Below are 24,614 nucleotides of genomic sequence, written 5' to 3'. Positions count from 1 at the left end.
TTTTTAAAAATTTTTTTTAAAATTTTTATTTATTTGAGAGCGACAGACACAGAGAGAAAGACAGATAGAGGGAGAGAGAGAGAGAATGGGCACACCAGGGCTTCCAGCCACTGCAAACGAACTCCAGACGCGTGCGCCCCCTTGTGCATCTGGGTAACGTGGGTCCTGGGGAACCAAGCCTTGAACCGGGGTCCTTAGGCTTCACAGGCAAGCGCTTAACCGCTAAGCCATCTCTCCAGCCCAGTTGCTGCCATTTTAAGGGGTCTATACTGCACAGATGACCTCTGTCATTCCTATGGTACAAGTCCCAAGAGAGGCACAGATTTGCAAATAGACAGATGCCTTTTTACTTCTTCCATTTTTTTCTCACTGAAAAACACCAAGTGTAGGTGGGAAAGCATATTCCTCCAGTTAAGTAATCACTATAAATTAGGCCTAACACAGTTTACACAGCTAATCCCTGCCATTTTTCAGATTAGCTCACTCTGTCACTAGTTCTATCAGTTGGTTTGCATATCAGGGTCATTTTCAGGCAGAAAATATTTTTGTCACTTCAGTCAAGTTTCTGCTTTCATAACAGAGCCAAGAATTACAGAGCCGTGTGAAGCAGTAATAAGCTAATAGACTTGGTCCTGTGGACAGTGACCTTACATCAAGGAGAACTCAAATAAAATAGGAAATGATGATATTATTGTGGACCTTTGCTCCCAAGGCAAATCAAATATATTTTTCAAACTCTGTGAATACTAAGTGGATACTGCAGTTCTGTTGAATAAATTTGGTAAGCAAGTGCCACTTTTTCTTTATTCTCAGCTTTTACCTGTATCATTGTGTTTTATTAATATTTTTGTCAAAAGCTCTCCTGTGTAATAGACACATACAAAATACATGTGGTAGTTTGATTCAGGTTCCCCTCCCCCCAATAAACTGAAGTGTTCTGAATGCTAGGTCCCTAGCTGGTGGCAATTTGGGAATTGGATCCTCCTGGAGACAGTGTAGTGTGGGTGTGGGCTTGGGGGCATATAGCCAGCTTCCACTTGCCAGTGCTTGGCACACTCTCCTGCTGCTGCTGTCCACCTGAAGTTGGCCAGGAGTTGATGTTCACTCTCTGCTCATGCTGTCCTTTCCCCCTGCCATCATGTAGCTTCCCTTCCAGTCTGTAAGCCAAAATAAACCCTTTCCTCTCCCAAGATGCTCTTCTTGGTCAAGAGTTTTCTGCCAGCAGCGTGAAGCTGGCTCAAAGAGAAAGGAACCATCCGACAGAGGAGCCTTTTGGTAAAGATGTATGGATAGAGCGTTTGGGCATCAGTGTGCCCCGTGAGAACACAGTGTATCATGGGAATCAAATGAGCTACTTTCTTACAATTGGTGTTTGGGTTCTGGAGATCATCTAGGGGGGTTCCTCTCCCCCTTCATGTTAAAAACAGAGAAACTGGGATGAGATGACCTGGGTCAGCCTGAGTTAGAAGCCAGTCTCCTGCCTGCTATCTCTTTAATTATTGTCTTCAGAAGACGCTGATCTGATCTGGAACCATCTGATGCCCAGAGTGCAGGGCTGGAATGATGGGTGGGTCCTGCAGCAGCATCTGTAACTTGCCTTCTTCAACACTTCTGATGGGTTCTTTTCTAGCCTCTACTTAGACCATCACCTTGTGAGATGGTCTACTCTGGCTCCCAGACTTTAGCATCGTGACTCCAGATCTACTGCCCTGTGATGTTTGCTGCCTTCTCTCAGTTCTTTTCTTTGGAGCCACCGAGCACCATCGATGTTCCCCTCACTATACTGGGTGTGCTCGAGACCCAAAGCAAACCAAGCGTGGTCGCCATCATCCTGGAGTCATCTTTGTTAGTAGGAGAAACAGATCAGCTATCATTGCTCAGCGGATAAATGTCATGGGACAGGTCTGTCCTTTCCCAGGGAGGTGAATCTGGATCAGCCTAGAGGGTGAAGAAACGCTTCCTGAGGGAAGCAACCCCCGAGCTAAATTCTGGGCTAAGAGATGGATAGAGGAAACAGGGCCACCAAGGGCATTTCACAGTAGAGAAAGTCTATTCGGAGGCAGAGCATCATCTATCATCAGGCACTTTAGAGAGCAGTAGAGTGAACTGTAGGGTTACACTGAGAGATTTGTGGCAGGTGATAAGAGGAGGGGTGACCACAGCGTGCGGGAGCCCGAGTTGATAAGCAGCCTGCATCATGTGTGTTAACGCTGTCAGAATATTAATTCCTGGGCTTCTTCCCTCTCACGCCGCCTTCATCTGTGCTTCCAACACAAAGCTCAGACAGACTGAGACTCAGTTTCTGACACTACTGTGAAGCCTCTCTAAGCCTTAGTGCTCTGCTCTGTCAAAAGAAGAGGACAGGGCTGGACAGGTGGCTTAGCGACTACGGTGCTTGCCTGCGGAGCCCAAGGACCCAGATTCAATTCCCCAGGACCCACGTAAGCCAGATGCACAAGGTGGCGCATGCATCTGGAGTTTGTTTGCAGCGGTTAGAGGCCCTGGTGCACCCATTCTGTCTCGCGATCTTCCTTTTTCTCTCTCTCTAATAAATAAATAGAATATATACATATAAAAAGAGGATAGTAGCCCTTCCCAGCCTTTGTGGTGGTGAAGGGGTATAAACAAGCACGTCAAGCAGTGCCTGGCCCAGCGTTGATGCCAGAAAATGTTTGTTTCCACTCTTTGCCCAATGTTTCTACATATTTCCATCCAGACTCTCACTACCTTGGCTTTGTGAACTGCAACATCCAACAGAGGTTTTCTAGCAATGACTATGCCATTTAAAAAATTATTTTTCAGCCAGGAATGATGGTGCATGCCTTTAATCCCAGCACTCAGGAGGCAGAGGTAGGAGGATCGCTGTGAGTTCGAGGCCACCCTGAGACTCCATAGTGAATTCCAGGTCAGCCTGAGCTAGAGCGAGACCCTGCCTCAAAAAAAACATTTTTTTTTGAGACAAGCCCAACAGGCTGGCCATTTTATATATGTGCACGCATGGGGAGGTGGGGGAGGTGGAGAGAATTTGTGCACTAGAGCCTCTAGCCACTGTAATCAAACTCCAGACACATGCACCACCTTGTGCACGTGTGCAACCTTGCACACTTATGTCGCTGTGCATATCTGACTTACGTGGAACCTGAAGAGACAGACACGGGTCCTGTTTTGGTTTTTTGAGGTAGGGTCTCACTCTAGCCCAGGCTGACCTGGAATTCACTATGGAGTCTCAGGGTAGCCTCGAACTCACAGCGATCCTCCTACCTCTGCCTCCCGAGTGCTGGGATTAAAGGCGTGCACCACCATGCCCAGCGAACCCATGCCATTTTTAACTTGACCACATAGTTGTATATTTTGGAGTGAAAAGTAAAGATTTCTCTTATTAGTTCCTAAAGCCCGAGAGAAAAGGTAATTAGGTAGTTATGACTTTTCCAGATATCCTGTTTTTAGCAGGTGAACTAAGACGTTTGATGAGGATTACTCTAAGAGAAGGCGAGGAGACAGAAAGTCAGGGAAGTTGTTGGGTTTGATTGACATATATGGAGGAGACAGTATTGCTATGACAGATTCCTTTTGTTTGAAAAGGGGTTTTGAGCCTGCTCAGGTAGAGAAGCAGTGTATCTGGAACAGGGGGTGCGCCTTTGTCAAAACAGATGTAAGAGGTAGAGAAATCCTGGGAAGGATCCAGGGTGCAAAAGAAGGGCGAGTCATTTGCAGTGAGTGACACGGAAGCTCAAAAGAAGAAGGAAGAGGCGTGCCAGGATAGAAGCTGAGACTGACTGGACGTTTCCTCTGCGTGTGGCAGTGGGGCATGCGTTCAGTGACGAGTGGGGAAGGGAAAGGAAGAAGGTGAGACAGGAGTGAAGGAAAGTCTGCACGCACGCTTTACTTGTACATCTATTGTGTCACAGTAACCCCCCCCTTTTCTTTGCTAAATAGACAGGTCCAAATTATAATCATGGGAAAATGGAACAGTCAGACAGAGAGAGATGAACTTCTGTGAATAATGCTCAGCTTTATAGAAAAACTTGTCTTCAGTTGACAATCTTCTGTTTACCTTCGGATTTAATTCCTTTCTGTAATTTTCCATGTCAGCTCTTTGGAAAGGCTAGTCCTGCAAATGAATACTGTCTTTTGGCCTGGTATCATTTGTCTTCCCTGTATCTTCCTGGGCTGGGTTACCCTGAGGGTTGGTTTCTATCTCAGTAAGATGAGAAATAGTCTAATAACATGCTGGGGCGTGGATTATTTTTCTAAGGGGGTTCTTCTGCCGAAGAGTTAGCATGAAGCATGCTAAAAAGTCAAGAAGACTGGCTTCACTGCTTTCTGATGGGTGTGCTGCGTTTGATGGAATGACGGTATAGTGAGGGACAATTGCTTCCAAACAATGTATTATGACAGGATAAAGTCAGAGCAGGAGATAGGAAGGCAGGGAACGGAAGTCGAAAAGGTAGTTAGGGGCTGGAGAGATAGCTTAAAGGTCAAGACACTTGCCTGCAGAGCCAAAGGACCTGGGTTCAATTCCCCAGGACCCCACATAAGCATAAGGTAGTGCATGCATCTGGAGTTCATTTGTAGTGGCTGGAGGCCTTGGAATGCCCATTCTCTTTCTCTGTCTAATAAATAAAAATAAAATATTACAAAGGTAGCTAGTTCACAGATGGTAAGGCCTTATTGCTACAGATACTGCATGTTTGGTTTGAGTGAGAAATCATGCTGGAACAGAGCTAGAAACTTCCTCCCTGCTCTTGCTGTTTTAGTGCTAGAAGTGCCATGCTGCAGGAGAACAGGCATCAGTGGTCTTACCCAGCCATAGACCCTCTAAGACATACAGCAGGCAGGGTGTGCCCACTAGTATAAAAGTGGCATGATTGTTATGTTCTCTGGTTTAGATTCGAGGCCCACTCTATGAGAGAGAGTCATATCTAGTTCTGAATACCTAGTAGTATAAAAATAAATAAATAAAAGTACCTTAGGGTCAGGCGTGGTAGCTCATACCTTTATTCCCAGCACTCAGAAGGCAGAGGTAGGAGGATCATTGTGAATTCGAGGCCAGCCTGGGACTACATAGTAAGTTCCAGTTTGGCCTGGGCTAGAGTGAGACCCTATCTCAAAACAAACAAACAAATCGCTTACATCATTATCCATATATTCTTCCTAGTGCTCCATAGCTGGTCCATACCTGGTGAGGGGAGCTGTGGAGGAGAAGGAAGAAGAGAACACAGACAGGGAGAGGGCGTGAAGTTAGGGTTTTAGGGAATGACATTTAGAGGAAAGAAAGTCACACTTGCAAACCTTAGTGGTTTATCAGGCATATAGAATTACCCCCATAAGAATGATGCTCTAGAACTGGGGAAATGGCTCAGAGGTTAAAGTCACTTGCTGATGAAGCCTGCCAGCCAGAGGTTCAGTTCCCCAGTACCCACATGAAGTCAGAGATAGAGTAGTGAATGCGTCTGGAGTATGTTTGTAGAGGCAAGAGACCCTCAGACACCCGTTCTCCCACTCCCCATCTCTCTCCATAAATAAATAGAAACATTTTAAAAAATAATGTTCTGCTCCCTTAGGTCTGGGCAGATCACTGTATCATGGTTTCTGTTGATTTCCTTGTCTCAACTCAGAGCTGCCTGTTCACTTACAGCCTTGGGGCTGATCTTGTGGATAAATATCTCAGGCTCTTAACTAAAACATATTTACAGTAAACTATCTTTACTGAGCATGGCAGGTTCTAAAGAGGAGGTGACCATAGAGAACCAGTCATACTTTTTCTCAAAATTTTTTCCATTTCCCTTTTTTTTTTTAAAAAGTATTATTTGTAGAGACATACTATATAATAGAAACACTTGTAGGTGCTAGCATAAAAATATAATACATCCTCCTGATAAGTAACATTTGGGTGTTGCTTTTGTTTGTGTTTCGCGTTCATAATTTCACTTGGACATTCTTTTCCTCTAATGTTTCACAGACATCACATTTACAAGAGGTTCTCTTGGTGAAAATGAATAAACTATAATGACGTGCAGCAACATACATGAACCTTAGGTGCCTAATTTACTGAGTCAGAAAAAAGAAAGTTGTAAAAATAATAGATGCAGTAGAATTTCACTTACAAGAAGCCAAAAACATGCATTGCTAAAACCCAGCACTCAGGAGGCAGAGGTAGGAGGATCACCATGAGTTTGAGGCCACCTGAGACTACATAGTGAATTCCAGGTTGGCCTGGACTAGAGAGTGAAACCCTACCTGGAAAAACAAAAACAAGCAAACAAAACAAAACAAAACAAAAATTTAGCCAGGAGTGGTGGTACATGCCTTTAATCCCAGCACTGGGGAGGCAGAGGTAAGAGGATTGCTGTGCGTTCAAGGCCAGGCTGAGACTACATAGTGAATTCCAGGTCAGCCTGGGCTAACGCAAGACCCTATGTCAAAAAAGAAACAAAAACAAATTTAGAATAGCAATTGCTTCTGGAATATAGAAAAGGACACAAGATAAGCACAGAGGATAGTGTGCTGTTGTATAAGAGGTTTTGTTTTCGTTGTCAGAGGATGGTGGGTGAATGGAACCTTGACATAATAAAACATCATGAAATATAGTATCACAATATGACTATAATAAACATTATATGTATATCATATTTAATTTTCATGTTAACCATTCACTCAAAGGAGATAAGGATCATGACCTCAAGGAATTTACAAATAGGAAAAGATAATTATTTAAACAAATGTCACAAAACGTTCTTAAGAGTCAAGTTTTAGACACCGAGTGTGCAGTGGCAGAGAGTGATGTTTTCATAATTAGCTTTAATTCAAAGCAGTCCGTGGGATGTTAATGTGTGAATGAAGTGTTATGTGAATATGTAGTACGCATTTAATGGAATGCAGAACAATTTCTTGAAAGAGTTGACATTTGCACTTGATCTTAAAGGATGAGTAAAGTTACAAGAGATGGTTGGTGAGAAATCGGGAATGCGATGAAAAGGGACATAGCCTGAAAGGAGGAGCGGACGTGGCCGGCGCATGCTGGCCGACGAATCCAGATCACTGAAACGTGCACTGATTGTCGGATGTCACGGAAAGACCAGACGAGCAGAGGTCGCAGTGGGTCTTCTCCGTCACGCCACTGCGTAGATCTCATACTTCTGTCTGGAAAAATCGGATCTCTTCCTAAGAAAGATTTAGCCGGTCACTACTTAAAGATCGGATTGGGAAGAAGCCGAGCCAGGGGACTGCCCAATTACAAGCCAAGGATGGGGACACGTGGCAGCCGCAGAGATGGAAAGAAGGAACGGCTGCGAGAGTGGCAGCGAGCGGTGGGCATGCGGGCGGGTGAGCTGGCGTGAAGTCTTTCCCTCTCGTACCTTCTTGCTGTGGCTGGCTCTCACTGCCTCCCCCATCTTCTCTTGGCCTATATCCTCAATCCATGGACTCATTAAGAGAAAGAGACCCCGGCTGCAATTAGGTAGCATGGCTAACCCACTTGTCTGGGAAAGGTGAGCAGTGTTTGACTATCAGACACTTACACCCTGGCAAGTGGTTTAGGGCTCACCAGGGGGCATACTGTCCCTAATTATGATGTTGACCTATCAGGGCAACAAGCATTCATTAGTTATTTAGTTAATTATGAGTTGAACTGACAAAGTAGTGATGAACTCCATGTTAAGTCCTTTTTGCTTAAGAGATAACATGCTGTTATCTTTTTTTCCCCAAGGTAGGGTCTCACTCTAGCCCAGGCCGACCTGGAATTGACTATGTAGTCTCAGGGTGGCCTTGAACTCATGGCGATCCTTCTACCTCTGCCTCCCGAGTGCTTGGATTAAAGGTGTGCGCCACTACGCCCGGCTTTGTTTTTTAATCATTAAAATAAAGAGAATCACTGTGTTCAGAAGTTTAAAAAAATTAATTTAAATAGGAATTATGGGAAACCTTTCAAAAGTTCTGTTATGCTTTGGGAACAGTTTACCAACCACATTTTAATCTCACTCGTTGTTAAACTCCTGGGTTTCTCTTAAGAGGTAAACTGCTGTGTTTGAGGAGCAGGTGATAGGGCCATCACAGATCAGCTTTGGATCATACTTAGGGGGTTTTTGTTCTTGCTACTTTTTTTGTTGTTGTTGTTTGTTTCGTTTTTCAAGGTAGGGCCTCACTCTAGCTCAAGCTGACCTGGAATTAGTCTCAGGGTGGCCTCAAACTCACGGTGATCTTCCAATCTTTGCCTCCCATGTGCTGGGATCAAAGGAGTGCGCCACCCCACCCAGCTATTATTGCTACTTTTTATTTTGTTTTTAACTGATAAAAGTCAACCCTTTGAGAATTACTGTCCATTATCCCCTTTCTTCACTGTTAAATCCTGAAAAAAAAAAAAGAAAAAACTTTGTTAGTTTGAAGCTTCGGTATTATTTAGAGCACACTATGTCAGTATATGATGAAGATTCCCACTGTGGCAAATTTTCAAGATGAAGTAAATAAAAGCAATTTTTTCTCCTGATACACTGATAATAGTTTGTATTAAGGCCAAAGAGCTCCAGCCAGTTTGAGTTCCGCTTTGGGGGAGATAAGACTTGGACCAGTGGTGTTTATTTTGGTCACTTCCTGGGATGTTTTGGGATTTGATGATTGCATACCTTTAGGTTTCTTTTTTAAAAAATATTTTATTCATTTTTTATTTATTTATTTGAGAGTAACAGAGAGAGATAGAGGCAGGTAGAGAGAATGGGCACGCCAAGGCCTCCAGCCACTGCAAACGAACTCCAGATGCATGCGCCCCCCTTGTGCATCTGGCTAACGTGGGTCCTGGGGAACCGAGCCTCGAACCGGGCTCCTTAGGCTTCACAGGCAAGCGTTTAACCGCTAAGCCATCTCTCCGACCCCTCTGGTTTCTTTTTTAATACTCTTAGAGCATCCTACTCAGCCTCTAATTGCTACCTACACTGATAACTACCTTTCTGCATGGATCTAGTTTCTTACTAAACCTGAGGATATTTAGTCTTCCCCTTGATACGGCGACACAGCTTCGAGGTGTATACCGCCACCTGTGCAAGGAAGGGCAGTTGGTTGGTTCAAAGGCTTTTGCTGGCGCTCCCTATAAGCACTTGAGGGCATTTGGGAAGGTAGGGCTCATCATTTTAGGTAGAGTTTTGGCAGTTCTCTGAGCAGTGCATACCCTCTGCCCCATCTGCTCCCTCTTAGAGAAAAAGCCCATCTATCTGTATGACCCTGTAAGACACGCTTAGTGCATTTGAGCACTGGTCATTAGCCAGGACATTTGGGGAGCTGGCATCATAGTCTTCTGAAGTTAGTTCAGTTAGCACATAAGAGACAATGGGGCATCAGTTGGCACCCTCAACATTTACCCATAGACAGGCGCCTCATTCACTTGCTTCTGAAAATTAGCTTTTTTGTTTTTCTCCACTTAGGTTGACAATGAACTAAAACTTATCAAAGCCATGTAAATCATTCTATTTCTTATATTTTTTCTATTCTTGTCAATCTTCTTCTTTCTTTTGTGTTCTCTTAACCCCCTCCTTTCAATGCATCATTTCTCTTTCATTTTTGCTCAGTTTCCCTGTGATCTGTTATTTTAGGTTTTTAGACTTATCTTTTATTGATAATACTTTGGTTTACTTCCCTTCTAATAGGCTTTTCAATTATTTTTCTAAGCTTTATTAAGATGTAACTGGCATCAAAAAGAATCTTTACCAGGGAATAGCTCTGTTGTATTTTCCGTAAAGAAACATTTCTTTTCCCCATCACTGAAAACTTTTTATTTCAGAAACCAAAGACTCATTTGCATTTGAACTGCTATGCTGTCCATTGTCTTTGAATTCAAAGTTGGAGACATCACTTCTGCAAACTCAATTATGTTTACTATAATTATCAAACCTTGTTTCCTTCGCTGAGTGTGTTCTGTTTTACATTTAGCTGTTTGGGGAAAATGAGGAGAGAGCTTGGGCAAAATAAAGCTGGAGGAAGAGAAAGGATCATTTTCAGGTTTTTTAAATTAAAAATCATTAAATATGTATAGCTCAAGAAAAGGAGACTTGGGCTGTGACACTGAGCAGAAGGACACCTGGCTGAACCTCCGATTTAGAAAAGTTGCCTGTGGCTCTCTGTGGTCTGGCTCGGGTCACAGCGACGTGGCCAACTGCACCAAGAAGCTTCGCATCGGCAGTAGGTATGGGACCCGCTGTGGTGCCTCCTTCTGGAAAATGGTGAAGAAAATTGAAATCAGCCAGCATGCCAAGTCCACGTGCTCCTTCTGTGGCAAAACCAAGATGAAACAACAGGCTGTGGACATCTGGCACTGCGGTTCCTGCATGAAAACAGTGGCCCGCGGGGCTGGAGCTACATCACGACTTCTGCTATCACGTCTGCCACCAGAAGACTGAAGGACCTGAAGGACCAGTAGAAGCCCTATCATTTGAGACGGCCCTGGCCTGCAATAAATGGGTTCATTTATATAACAACAACCAAAAACAGTTGCCCATCTCTTCAAAGTTCTGGGGAGCAGGCTCCCGTGGGTCAAGTGCTTCCCACACACATACACAAGTTTGAATCCCAAGTTTCCATGTAAAATACTGGGGATGGAGCCATGCGTCTGTAATCTCAGTGCTGGAGAAGCAGAGACGGGGAATCTCTGTGGTTCATGGCTTAACTTGTCTATCTTGCTGAGCTCAAGGTTTACAGAGAGATCCTGTCCCCAAAAATACGGTGTAGAGCAATTGAGGAAGACATATGATGTTAAGTTCTAGTCTCCATGTGCATGTGTACACACATACCTGCACAAATAGCAGTTCATCTGCACACATACGAATTCACATATACACATACCCATGTATACCACATGGAGTGACTGACTGACTGAATGAGTGAGTGTATGAACAAGATTTTATTTTTGTTCATTTTTATTTATTTAAGAGTGACAGAGAGAGAGAGAGAGAGAGAAAGAGGTAGATAGAGAGAGAGAGAGAATGGGCACACCAGGGCCTCCAGCCATTGCAAATGAACTCCAGACGCATGCACCCCCTTGTGCATCTGGCTAATGTGGGTCCTGGGGAATCGAGCCTTGAACCAGGGTCCTTAGGCTTCACAGGCAAGCGCTCAACCACTAAGCCATCTCTCCAGCCCCTGAACAAGAGTTTTACAAGGGCAAACCAAAGGAACAATATAGAGTTTCAATGGCCAGACCATAGGCAGCATATTCAGACTGCCAATGGCTGAGAATTGTGTATAGCTATTTAAAAAAAAAATTCTAAATATCTGAAAGGCACACATGCATTAGGAGAGAGTGATCATTCATGGATAATTCCCTCAGATTTTTGAATAACCAACAAGCGCTGGTGTTTTAATTACTTATTCCCTAGCTTTGCATTTTGCAAGGATGATGCAGAAACAATGTATTTTCCTGTATTTCTTCTGTTCCTGTGTAGTTTTTTTTAAACATCTTTATTATTTATTTATTTTTTTTTTTTGTTTTTTCGAGGTAGGGTCTCACTCCAGCCCAGGCTGACCTGGAATTCACTATGGAGTCTCAGGGTGGCCTCAAACTCACAGCAATTCTCCTACCTCTGCCTCCTGAGTGCTAGGATTAAAGGCATGCGCCACCATGCCCAGTTTAAACATCTTTATTATTATTATTATTATTATTATTATTATTATTATGTTTTTGAGACACCTGTTATTGAACCCAAGGCCTCCCACAGGCTAGGCTCTACCACGGAGCTGTAGGCAGGTTCTAGTAAAAGTCTGTGCATGTCCTTCAGTTTTCTTGTGTGGATGGCCAGTGCTCTCCATAAAGACCCTGCTATTCCAACGTTAGGCTAATGAATGACTGTGAAATCCATCTCCCACTCCTTTACCCAGTCTACCCCCCAAAATGCTTTCACTTGATTATTTTAGAGAGCCATGTAATAGTTAGAAAAGCAATGAGAATTTGAGTGGTAAAATAACTCATTTAAATTCAGTTCCAAGGCAAATTGCATGGCTTAATTCTATATGGAAGGATGCTGTCGGGAACATATGTGTATTAAGTCACCTCCAGAATATAGCCATATTTGGCAAGCCTATTGACTTGGCACAAGCCCTGTAACTTTATACCAGGGTCATATTTTGGGGTTTGACTGACTAGACAGTGGTAGGGAAAAAAAGAACCCAGCAAAACTGTGAAACTAAAAGGGGTCAACACCCTTGTGTGATGCTGAAAGTCTTGGGAGAGGGCCAGTGTAACCTAGCTGCTTAGTGAGATTCCAGGAGACAGAAAGATGGTCAGAAACACAGGACCTGGGGTTCCTATAGTGACATAAATGTTGTGTGCTTAGATAAAATTTATATAGAGTATGATTTTCTTCTTCTAGGAACTTAAGAGTGTGGTGATTATGTATTTCATTAATCCAAGATCTTGGAAATTAAAATCTGTTTTACAACTGATAGCCTATCAGGGTTCAGTGATTTTTTTTTCTTAGTGTCCTTAACACAAGGCACCTTACTAAGTTGCCTTATAGTTGGTGAACTTTTGTTATAATTATGTTCTTGTTACCAGTTACTCTGCTTTCTGTGGGCCAGGAGCCATTCCAAGGCCTCCGTGGAGGTTTTTTTTTTTCCAGTTAATTCTCACGACACCTTTGGTGTATAGTTTTCTGGTTAGTTCTGGTCTTTTATGTCTAGGCTCTTCCTATTCAAAACAAATTGGCCAGTGGTTTCGAAATGTAGGTTATGCACAGTTTAGCATATTTCACCCCCCACATGAAGTGACATATTTCCTGGTTATTGTGCATGGGCTGTGGAAGGCAGAGGGGATTCTGGAAACAAGAGCAAGTGGTTTGCTTTATTTAGGGGGAGATGGGAGGAGAGCTGAGCTGGGAGGAATGGTCCTTTTTATCTATCTGATCATTCCACATGTGAATGGCTACAAAAACCAGAGACACTCAACAAGACAAAGTGTCAGGGCTTCATTTTCTCTTCCTTCCTCCAGCCAGTTGCTCTCTTATAATTGATTAATCCTTTCTGCCCTTTCTCAAAGAGCATATACCTCCCTTTTGTGGCGCTAATTTAGGAATCCTGGTGGCTGCAGTTAGGCAGCCAGAGAGTGAATTCAAAAGCCATCCATTTGATGCCATGCCCCCCAGCTGGCGTTCATACACCCCAGCAATCCTTCATGAGCAGGATTGGAGCCTGTGTGGAGGCTTGCATTCCTCCCAGGGCCACTGAAGAGCAGCGGACTCTGGTTTCTAAATGATAGGATAGAGTAAGATGCCACCCTGCATCATTACCATTTGTATTTTGACAGAGTGACTTATGAAGAAGTATGGCCAATAGTCAGGCAAATCATCTTTGGGTGAGGAAGGCTAAAATTTGTCAAAATCAGACAGAAAGGTGACATATTTTACTTTCTTATTGGACTTATTTGGAGAAGGAAATAAAGCAAAATGGTTTAAAAGGCAGTTTCTCTCCTTCCTTCTTAGTGCCTACGAATGCCTCTGGCACATGGTGAACCTTTAATAAATGAGTAAACAAGCCCCTGTTTTTGATGGCTCCAGGGTCCTCGACCTTGCCTCTGCCTAGTCCTCTTCCCTGACTGTTGTGTGTAATTCCTTTTGAACTGAGTTTTCTCAGCCGATGCCTGAGAGCGTGTAGCACATTGAGTTCTTGGCCTTCTGTTCATGGAGACACTGCCTGGCACCTCCCACGTGAGGGGGACCAAGCATGGCAGGAGAACAGGATACCGTGTGGAGGTTTGTGAGTCTTAAAAAAATAAAGTAACATATTTATTTATAAGTAGAGAGACAGAGAGAGAATGAGAATGGGCACGACAGGGCCTCACTGTGCCTCTGGTTTTGTGTGGGTACTAGGAAAGAGAACCCGGGACATCAGGCTTTGCAAACAAGTGTCTTTAACCACTGGGCCATCTTGCCAGTCCACTGTGTGTCTTTTTTTAACCAAGGTGTAAGCATGGGAATATTTCACTTACTTGCTACGGCAAGATGTCATGCCCGTGTTCCATTTATTTTGTTTATTGTTATTTATTTGAGAGTGACAGATAGAGAAAGAGGCAGATAGAGAGAAATAGAGAATGGGCGCGCGAGGGCCTCCAGCCACTGCAGACGAACTCCAGACGCGTGCGCCCCCTTGTGCATCTGGCTAAAGTGGGTCCTGGGGAATCGAGCCTCGAACCGGGGTCCGTAGGCTTCACAGGCAAGAGCTGAGCACCTCTCCAGCCCCTCTGTTCCATTTACTTCTTCATGTGGTGTCTGGTATTATCAGATGTTATCACCTTCAAGTTTTGAAAATTAAAGTCGTTTGTCCAAGTATTGAGTTTATGCCAATTCTCTTCTCTTTAGCTGAAGAGAAAAATGAGAAAGCTTTAGAATTTATTATTGGATTGGTGTTTTCTCATTGTTCTCCATCAGTAATAAGAAGCTTAAGGTGTACTTTTTAAATTATTTATTTATTTGGAAAAGAGGGGGGAGAGAGAAGCGGGGGGGAGGGGGAGAATGGGCATGCCAGGGCTTCTAGCCACTGCAAACAAACTCCAGATGCCTGTGCCACTATGTGTATCTGGCTTACTTGGGTCCTGGGGAATTGAACCTGGGTCCTTAGATGTCACAGGCAAACATCTTAATCACTAAGCCATCTCTCTAGCCCTAAGTGGTACTTCTGATTCTAGGTTTTAGACACCTCTTTTGGCATCTTTTCTCTAGGGAGCCTTCTCTCACCTTCCTTGCTTACTATGGCCTGGGACTAGTCTGCAGGTCACTAGTAAGGGTGGCATGGAGTTTGTCTTTAAATATTTTTACTTATTTATTTTCAAGGAGAGAGAGAGGGGGTGATGGGTGTGCAGGAGCCTCTAGCCATTGTAAACACACTCCACATGCATGTGCCACTTGGTGCAACTGACTTTACATAGGTACTGGAGGATCCTGGTCGCTAGGCTTTTTAGACAAGTGCCTCAACTGCTGAGCCATCTCTCCAGGCCTCACATGGAACTGTTTCGACTCATAGGTCTGTTCCCTGCTGACTTCAGAGTTGCAGGTTACAGGGTTCTTATACCTTTGTGTTGCTCCTGAAGCTTGCCTCTGTAGGTTGCTGGTAAGGCATTATTGTAGCCAGGACTAGAGCAGGAAGGAAAAGCGAAGGAAGGAGAGAGGATGGTAAGTGCTTGTTTTACAGCGCTGAGGGCTGAATCCAGGGCTTCATGTCTTCTAGGCAGTGCTGTGCCACTGAGCCACATCCCCTGTTCTTTTCCTTGATTTTAAAACTTTTAAAAAATGTTTTATTTGTATTTATTTATTTGAGAGAGATAGATAGATACAGAAATAGGCAGGCAGAGAGAGAGAGAATAGGTGTTCCAGGGCCTCCTGGGCCCTGCAAACTAACTCCAGATGCATGTGCCCCCTTGTGCATGTGGCTTACGTGGGTTCTGGCGAATCGAACTGGGGTCTTTTGGCTTTGCAGGCAAGCACCCCAACCGCCAAGCCACCGCTCCAGCCCCAAGTTTTTAAATTTTGATTCAGGATTTTGCTGAATTGCCAAAGTTGCCCCTCACACTTGCCATCCTCCTGTTTCAGCTCCCCAAATAGCATTACGGGCAGGTACCACCCTACCTGGCCAGCTCTGTTGCTGTTGTCTAACGATCATTGCCAACAAAGTCACTGGAAGTGAATGTGCTCTGTCCACAGTTACTCAGCATGCATCTTTTAGTGCTCAGTGTGAGACTGGGCCATTCTTATCCCTTCCCCATGAGAATGGAATAGAATTTCTTTTATTTTTGGCATAAACTCTTTATTATGGAATCACTTTGGGTTCTCAAAACAGTTGTAAAGACAGTGCAGAGAACCACCATGTGCGCATTCAGTTTCCTTCAGGGGCACATCTCACATTGCCATGGGGCACGTCAGAACTCAAAGCCAGCAATGGTGCGTTGCCAGGTTCCATCTGCGTCTTTCAGTAGTTTCAAGTTTTTGTCACTTGAACATGTTTCCCCTCCAGGATCCCATCCAGGGCACCACAGGGCACCAACTCCACATAGTCTGTTAAGGTTGACAAGAGTTGGTGGTCTTCCTGGGTTTTCATGGTCTTGATAGTTTCGGAATATTCTCTCTCTCTCATAAACATATATATATATGTTATATATAATACATATATAATTATATAATATATATAAATATAAATAAATAAATAAATATATATATATATATATATATATATATGAATATATATATATATAAGAGAGAGAGAGAACGAATGGGCATGCCAGCCACTGCAAACGAACTCCAGACGCATGCACCCCCTTGTGCAGCTGGCTTACATGTGTCCAACTGGGGTCCTCTGGCTTTAAGGTAAATGCCTTAACTGCTAATCCATCTCTCCAGCCCAGTTTTGGGATATTCTGTAGATAGCCTTCACTTTGGATCTCTGTGGTATCTTTTGAAGCACCAGGCAGAAGTGGAAAGAACACCATGGGGTGGAGTGTCCCCTCTCTCGTGGGGGTTTGTGATGTCTACGTGACTTTCTGCTGATAAAAGTTCACTGGGCCACTTGGTTGCGGGGATGTTTTAGACACGCCCACTGTGTAGCTGCTATTTTGATCCTTTCCATACTCTATTCTTTGGAAAGAAGTCACTACATCCAATTGACATTCAGAGGTAGAAGGACGGGGACACAAGGGACCAAAGTCTCGGCTTCTGAACACGGCAGGAGAATGGAATAGAATTTCTACCCTTTCAGAGTTCAGACATAAAGAGATCGCTATGCTGCAGTGCACCCAATGTGGGGGTGGACATGGGGGCATATTTTGTGGTGCACAAGCCAAGAAGTCTCCCTCTTCCACCTGGGCATGTCTGATGGCCTATCCCAAGAAGGGGCCACAAACCTGAGCGTCAAATGTCAGTGGCAGTTCAGGGATGGACAAGAGAGGGGACTGTGCTATGGAGAGAGATGAGACCTGCCAGCTTCGCAAAGCTTGAAGGCACGGAGAGTGGAAAACTCAGTGGACAGGATGAGTGACAAGGTCCAGAGACAAGACTGAGAGGAAGGTGGCGATCCTGTATAAACTCAGCAGCAATGACCATGGTTTACTGTCTTTTAAATGCCCCACTGGAGCAGTTACGATCTTGCTGCTGGGACAAGATGCCCACGCAGGAGCAGCTTATGGGAGGAAAGGATTTATTTCAGGCTTCTAGGTGTGAGGGGACGCTTCCTTGTGGTGGAGAAAGCATGACCAGCTCCCATTGCCTACTGGCAACCCAGAGAGAAAATGGCAATAGCGAGCTAGCTCTGGATGGCCAGTGTCAATGTCAAAGTCAAAGTCCACCCCCCGGTGGCACGCCTCCTGCAGCAAGGTCCCATCTCCCAAGGGCTCCACCGGTGAGGGTTAAGATAGGAGGCTTAACGACAAACACTTGAGGCCATGGGGAACATTTCATATGAACCCAAGGCTTGTTTTTTTATATTTCTTATGATATGTTATTTTTTAAAATTTATTTTTATTTATTTATTAGCGACAGACACAGAGAGAGAATGGGTGTGCCAGGGCCTCCAGCCTCTGTAAACGAACTCCAGATGCATGCGCCCCCTTGTGCATCTGGCTTACGTGGGTACTGGGGAATCGAGCCTCAAACCAGGGTCCTTAGGCCTCATGGGCAAGTGCTTAACCGCTAAGCCATCTCTCCAGCCCATTATCCTTATTTTTTAAAAATGCTTTTAATTACTTATTTGCAAACTGAGGGAAAGAGAAAAAGAGAGTGAGTATGGGCGTGCTAGGGCCTCTCGTCACTGCCCACAAACTCAGATGTAAGTGTGACTTTGTGCATCTGGCTTTATGTGGGTACTGGAGAATCACAACCAGGCCATCAGGCTTTGCCAACAAGTGCCTTTAACCACCGAGCCATCTCTCCAGCCCTATTGTATATTATTTCTACAAACGCGCACATTTTGAGATGTCACGAGAAGGACGTCTGGACTCAGAGCCTCGGCTCTGGCAGCATTTGCAGCGCCTCGTTGAGGTTGTGACTCTTTGCTCTGACCCATGGCCTCTCTTCCCTGGCTCCTGCCCACTGAGTCACTGGGCAGATTCCGGGCATTGGTGTGTGTGCAGTCACAGAAGGACCGCCGCCACTGCCTGAAACACCCCTAGATACTGGTCCCCAAAGCACCTTTATGTGGTTCTACACAGATTGCAGGTAAGTCATGAGCATGTCACATGCTGTAATGGGAACTGCGTGCTTCTGGGTTTCCCTCCTTGCGGCGCTGGACACGGTCAGCATGGGAAGCCCCACGCTGCCTGCGTTTCTCCTATAGAGAGTGAACGCCACTCTCTGCATCCAGACCGTAACCTCAGCACACCCGGGCATTGATCTCGCCCTTGGGGGTTGCATTAGGCAGTTGGTGAGTGTTCAGTATTAACTTTCACATGGAACTTTTTTTTTTTTCTGTAGTTTTCTTTTCTCCATTAGCTTGATGGAAAAACACAGATGGAGTGAGCCATGCTGTGCTATATTCAATCCAGCCTCAATCAGGTGATATATAGCACCCAACCCACCTCATTTAGGAATTTAGGACCACGACCAAGACAGACTATAGTGAGGAGTCCTGACACCGCCTGGAGTTGATTGCTGCACCCGTTACATGAAAATGGAATGTGAAACTAGGCTATCAGGAAGAGAGCAATTTTTGGATTGAAGCTACATGGAAGAATTTTTTTTTTAAAGTGGGCTATGTGGGAGAAAGTTAAATTTATTGTGATAAACTTTCAGATATGAGCACGTCTAGGTAAAATTTGTAAAACCCTATGGCAGAGCTATAGAAACCTGTGACAATATCTTATAATCAATTATTTAAGAGTATCATAACAGCTCCAAGCCTCAGGATGTAGGAGGCAGATTACATGTTGGGAATGGTATTACAGAGCTTTCTGCACTTACTCATATTGGGCAGACATCCATGGTAAGTGCTTTTCCCGTAAGATGATTTTAACAAGCTACATGCCAGGTAATAGCCTCAGAGAAAGGACAACACATGAGCTTGTGACTATCATTCCTGCTTTGCTTTCTGTCATCAAGGATGGTAAATAAAAACGTAAGTAGTTTTCTCAAAGTAAATGTGTTAGCTAAAGGGGCTTCATTTGCTTAAATTTGGCACTATGACCTGGGAGAGAGGTAAGGTACCAAATACAATTGTATGACCGGGATCCCACATGTAGGATGTTGGCCTTGATATTGATTCATCCTTGGCATGTCTTTGTTAACTGTATGTCCTATATACCTTAGATGCTTTGTTGCGGGGCAGAGCCTGAAATGTGACAGACACATTGCAGATGGTGAAATAGTTGAGTATTATATGGGGGAGATAAGGAAGTTGTCTTAGGATTATTTTATTTTATAGTCTACTTGGATTGATTCGGCAATTAAATAATCTCTTTTTAAAAGTCTTTTTCATATATTTTTCATTATTTATTTGCAAGAAGAGAGAGAGTGAGAGAATATGGGTGCACCAGGTCCTCCAGCCACTGCAAGAAACCTCCAGATGCTTGCCTCACTCTGGGCATCTGGCTTATGTGGGTCCTGGGGTGCTAAACTTGGAACATTAGGCTCTGGTAGGCAAGTGCCTTACCCCCTGAGCCATCTCTCCAGCCCGAGGCAATTAAGTACTCTTAACTTATAATACGTAAAGAAAAATAATCTTCCTGTTTAAAAAATGATTCATATGGTTTGATGGGTTTACATTAGTAGTTATAAAAAACCATTATCAACAGTATGTGTATGAGCATGTTCATGTGTGAGGGTGTACAATATGTGTGTGCGTGTGTGTGTGTGTGTGTGGGATGGGGGAAATCTGTAGTGTTGTTCCTCACATGCCTTCTATGTTTTCTGTGAGACAAGGTCTCTCACTGGCCTGCAGCCCAACCATAAGTAGGCTAGACTGGATGGCCAGGAAGCCTCGAGTATCCACCTGTTGTTGCCTCCCCAGCACCAGGATAATAAGTGCATACTGCCATACCCTGCTTTCCTCATGTGTTTTCTGGGGATCGGGCCTGCATGTTTGCAAGTCAAGTACTTTACGTACATGTTGTCTCCTCAGAACTTATCACAGATATTTAAATGAACTCTTATTTCTGTGGGCCTTAGGAGTCTTCTTTCATTCATGATTTGATGTTCAATATGGTTAACAATTTGCACTTTAAGAAGCTAGCTAGGCCAGGGTATGGGGACAGACACCTGTAATCCTAACACTCAGGAGACAGAGACAGGTAGATCACAAGTTCAAGACTAGCCTTGATTGCATAGTGTTGCAGTACGGTTCACATTGCTGTTAGAAATCGCCCAACCAAGAGCAGCTTCTGGGAAAAAGAGATTTATTTTGGCTTACAGGCTCAAGGGGAAGCTCCACAATGGCAGGGGAAAACAATGGCATGAGCAGAGGGTGGACATCACCCCCTGGCCAACAGAAGATGGACCACAGCAACAGGAGGGTGTGCCAAACACTGGCATCATGGGGAAACTGGCTATAAAGCCCATAAGCCTGCCCCCAACAATACACTCCCTCCAGGAGGCATTAATTCCCAAATATCCATCAGCTGGGGAGCTAGCATTCAGAACACCTAAGTTTATGGGGGACACCTGAATCAAACCACCACATTCCGCCCCTGGCCCCCATAAACTGATAATCATACATGATGTAAAATGCAATGCATTCATCTCATTTTAAAAGTCCCCACAGTTTTTATCAATTCCAATGATGTTCATACATCCCCATAGTTCAAGATCTTTTAAGTGAGCCGTAATACCAAAAAATAACCTCAAAAAACCCATAATGGCACAGAATAAATATTCACACTGCAAAAGATGGCATTGGGCATAGCAAAGAAACATTCAACCAATACAAGATTTAAAACAACCAGGGCAAATTTCAAACTCTGCAGCTTCAAGTCCTGCAACTCTAGCCAATGACAAATCTTCAAGTCCGATAATTCTAACCAGCAATAAGTCTCTGGCATTCCAATTCCACCCCTCCAGCTAGGCTACTCACAGTCCTGGGAAATTTCATCGGGGCCAGCAGCTCCTCGGCAGCCATCTCATGGTCCCGGCATCTCTACTGGGTCTCCACTGCAAGCCACGGTTCATCCTCATGGCCCCATGGGGTCTCTATGCAAGTAACCAGCAAACCTGCTTCACACTGCCCATGGCCATTTCCAAAACAAGACCATGTTGCAAACTCAATGACCCTCTTTCCAGCATTTCTTATACTCCATGATAACAGGTAGGGTGCCAATTTGTTAATCCAGGGGGGAATAAAGCAGACTTTGAAGAACAGGACACTCCTTGAGCACCCAGGCCCCTTTCAAAAGAGTCTACATTCTTCTTGTTGCCCCAGCGCAGGTCAGCTAGCCCAGTCTCATAGGTTGTAATCTCTCAGTTGCAGCTAAACGGGCAACAGTTCACCCAAAGATTTTTCTTTCTGTGCCATATCCCTCTGCTCACACCAGTTCATTTCTACGCAAAGCAACCCTGCACAACTTCTCAGGACACGGGCACAAGAGCAAGCTTCTCACACAAGCTGCTAGCTCAGTCCAGGCACAGCTCTTTCTCACCCTCATAAGCCAAACCTCACAGTCCATAGTTCTTACTGCACTCAGGTCATGGAGCTCAGACCAGAATAGTCCATTAAGCTGTACTTACACCACTGCAAGGCATCTCTTAGGCCAAGGTTTCAAATCCTCCCACATTCCTCTTGAAAATCAGCTCCAAAAGGCCGAAGCCACACAGTCAGGTGTCTAGCAGCAACCCCACTCCTGGTACCACTTTACTGTTGCAGTCCGGTTCACATTGCTGTTAGAAATCACCCAACCAAGAGCAGCTTCTGGGAAAAAGAGGTTTATTTTGGCTTACAGGCTCGAGGGGAAGCTCCACGATGGCAGGGGAAAATGATGGCATGAGCAGAGGGTGGACATCACCCTCTGGCCAACAGAAGATGGACCACAGCAACAGGAGGGTGTGCCAAACACTGGCATGGGGAAACTGGCTATAAAGCCCATAAGCCTGCCTCCAACAATACACTCCCTCCTGGAGGCATTAATTCCCAAATATCCATCAGCTGGGGAGCTAGCATTCAGAACACCTAAGTTTATGGGGGACACCTGAATCAAACCACCACACATAGTAAGACCTTTTCTTAAAAAGGGGTGGGGGAGAGGGAAAAACTAGATAAATTACATTTTATAATTTTTGTGGACTTTTCCTAAATCATGAAAAGAGAGGTTTTAGGTGATAAAAGCAAGTACATTTCCATTAACACACTGGAGACTTTAATATCTTCATGCCATCTGTTAATAATAGAATTGCATGTTCACTATATGTCTCTTTCTCATGTTTTACATACCAGAGAGATCTAGAGATGCTTTGTAAGAATTGCAACTAGATAAAGGTTATTATGCAAAACATCTCGAGACAAGTCTATAAAGTTATCTTTTTTGTTTCCCCTTGTTTGCCAACATCCTTGCTTCCTCTGTTGAAGTTTTAAATGTTGGATTGCTAAATAGTAATTGTGGATATTTATGGAGTACATTGTGATATCTGATATAGGTATACATTTATAGTATGATTCAATCAAGCTAATTGGCATACTTATTGCCTCATATTATTTTGTGAGATGAGACATTGAAATGGACTCTGGGAAACTTATAGAGTAAGCAGTGTGTTGTTTTCAGCAAATGTCTCCTGTGTGTACCCGAGCTCAGAAGTTTATGAGGAGTAAGTTTAACTGAAGCTGTGTCCCCACTGGCCAGCCCTGTGCCCTTCCCCCTCTGGTCATTTGACTATACTCTAGTTCCATGAGTCCAACTGTTTGGTTTACACGTGAAAGTGAGCTCATGCAGAATCTGTCTTTCTGTGCTATATTTCACCTAACATAGCCCTCCAGGTTCATCCATGGTGCTGCAAATAACAGAATTTCGTTTTGTTTCAAGGCCAGAAAGTATTGATGGTGTATGTGCGCACATTTTCTTTATCCATTCATTTATTGACAGACATGGGGGTCTATTCACCTCGTGACTACTGTGGATAATGGTGCAGTAGTCGTGGGCTGCACATGTCTCGTTCCACTTTCTTTAAATGTATCCCCACAGTTAGAATGGAAGCATCATTGGTTAGTTCTAGTTTTGCCATTTCCCTTGGAAGCTCTACTAATCTGCAGTCTCCCCAATCATATGCCAAGGTCCCTTTACTTCACATCTTTGTTAGCATTTTTCTATCCTCTTTTTTGATACTCGCTATTCAGTAGATCTGAGGTAGCAACTCATATTGGCTTTATTTTGTATTTGTTTATGGTGATGTCGAACTTTGTTCCCATGAATCTTTAAGGTTATTTTATGTATCTTCTTTTGAGAAGTGTCTATTGAAGTCTTTTGCTCATATTTAATGATGCTGTTTCCTTGCTATTGAGCCGAGATCCTTCTATATTTTAGGAGCTAAGCCCTTATCAAAAGCATGGTTTGCAGGCATTTTCTCTCTGAGCTGTTGCCTCACTCATTTGTTTCCTTTGCTGTGCAATTTAATTGGTGTAGTTCTTCTTGTCTGGTTTCACTTCTGTTTCCTGTACATTCAGAATCTATCTGCTTGCTTTTTGTTTTTAACTAGTGGTCTGTTAGCTTTGTAGATGAAAGCGTATATGATTAAGCAACTGCAAACTGTGTGACATCGGGCTACAGAGAAGAGGCTCAGTGACTGAGTCGTGAACACAGGTCCTGTGTCCCCCACGTACACACGTGCCCACAGATACAGAATCAAGGCTGTCCAGCACCTTCCTCATAAAGGGACAGTAGAATGATTTTAGTTACTGTTTCTTAAAAATTGAAACAGGAGCTGGGCTTGGTGGCGCACGCCTTTAATCCTAGCCCTCGGGAGGCAGAGGTAGGAGGATCACCTAGAGTTCGAGACCACCCTGAGACTACATAGTGAATTCCAGGTCAGCCTGAGCCAGAGTGAGATCCTATCTCGAAAAACCAAAAAAAAAAATTGAAACAGGGAAAGATGCCACAATTATTCTTACCCTTGTAAGCAAGCCTTCTAGAAGCACATGTTAATCCTGGGACTGGCGAGCTGGCATTTGGGTAATGTTCCCCCTTCTATCCCCCCTCCTCTGCTGTTGTTATTCTCACAGGGAAGTGCAGTGAGCTCTTTCGAAAGTTCCCCTAAAGACCCGCTGACTACCAAACCCAGTGCTAAGGCCTGTGTGCCACACGCTCTACTCAGGCATTAAACAGAGAAATTAGGAAAGCACTGCCAAGGGTCTTTGAGGAAACCATTTCATGTTTATGTTTGGAAACCAAGCTTCCTCTTATTGAGATGTTCCAGATTTTATTTCATTATCTGAAAATGGAACCTTTATTTGAAATGGGCTACATAGCTGTCAGTCATTGAAGGAGAAAGCTGGGAAGTAGCTGGTTCTTTGGCTATGATGCAGGGTTAACCACGAAGCCATCACTCCAGCCTTCTTCTTCCCTCTTTCTTTCTTTACTTTTCTTTTTTTAAGTTATTTGTACTGTGTGTGTGGAGGGGGTGGGTGGATGGGTGTAGGTATGCCAAGATCTCTTGCTGCTGGAAATGAATGCCTGTCAGGCTTTACAT

General features: G+C 44.1%; 1 protein-coding gene and 1 pseudogene across 1 annotated transcript in view; both read left to right on the top strand.

Annotated features, from left to right (window-relative positions):
- Window positions 1-24,614, top strand: part of Smyd3 (SET and MYND domain containing 3) — a 619,144-nt gene that overhangs the window by 433,453 nt on the left and 161,077 nt on the right. The window lies entirely within an intron of this gene.
- Window positions 10,014-10,405, top strand: LOC105943729 (annotated as a pseudogene).

The sequence above is a fragment of the Jaculus jaculus genome, chromosome 1 (genome assembly GCF_020740685.1).
Source record: "Jaculus jaculus isolate mJacJac1 chromosome 1, mJacJac1.mat.Y.cur, whole genome shotgun sequence".
NCBI classification, from domain to species: Eukaryota; Metazoa; Chordata; class Mammalia; order Rodentia; family Dipodidae; genus Jaculus; species Jaculus jaculus.
The sequence above is the reverse complement of the archived record's forward strand: the minus strand, read 5'-3'. Positions and strand labels throughout refer to the sequence as shown.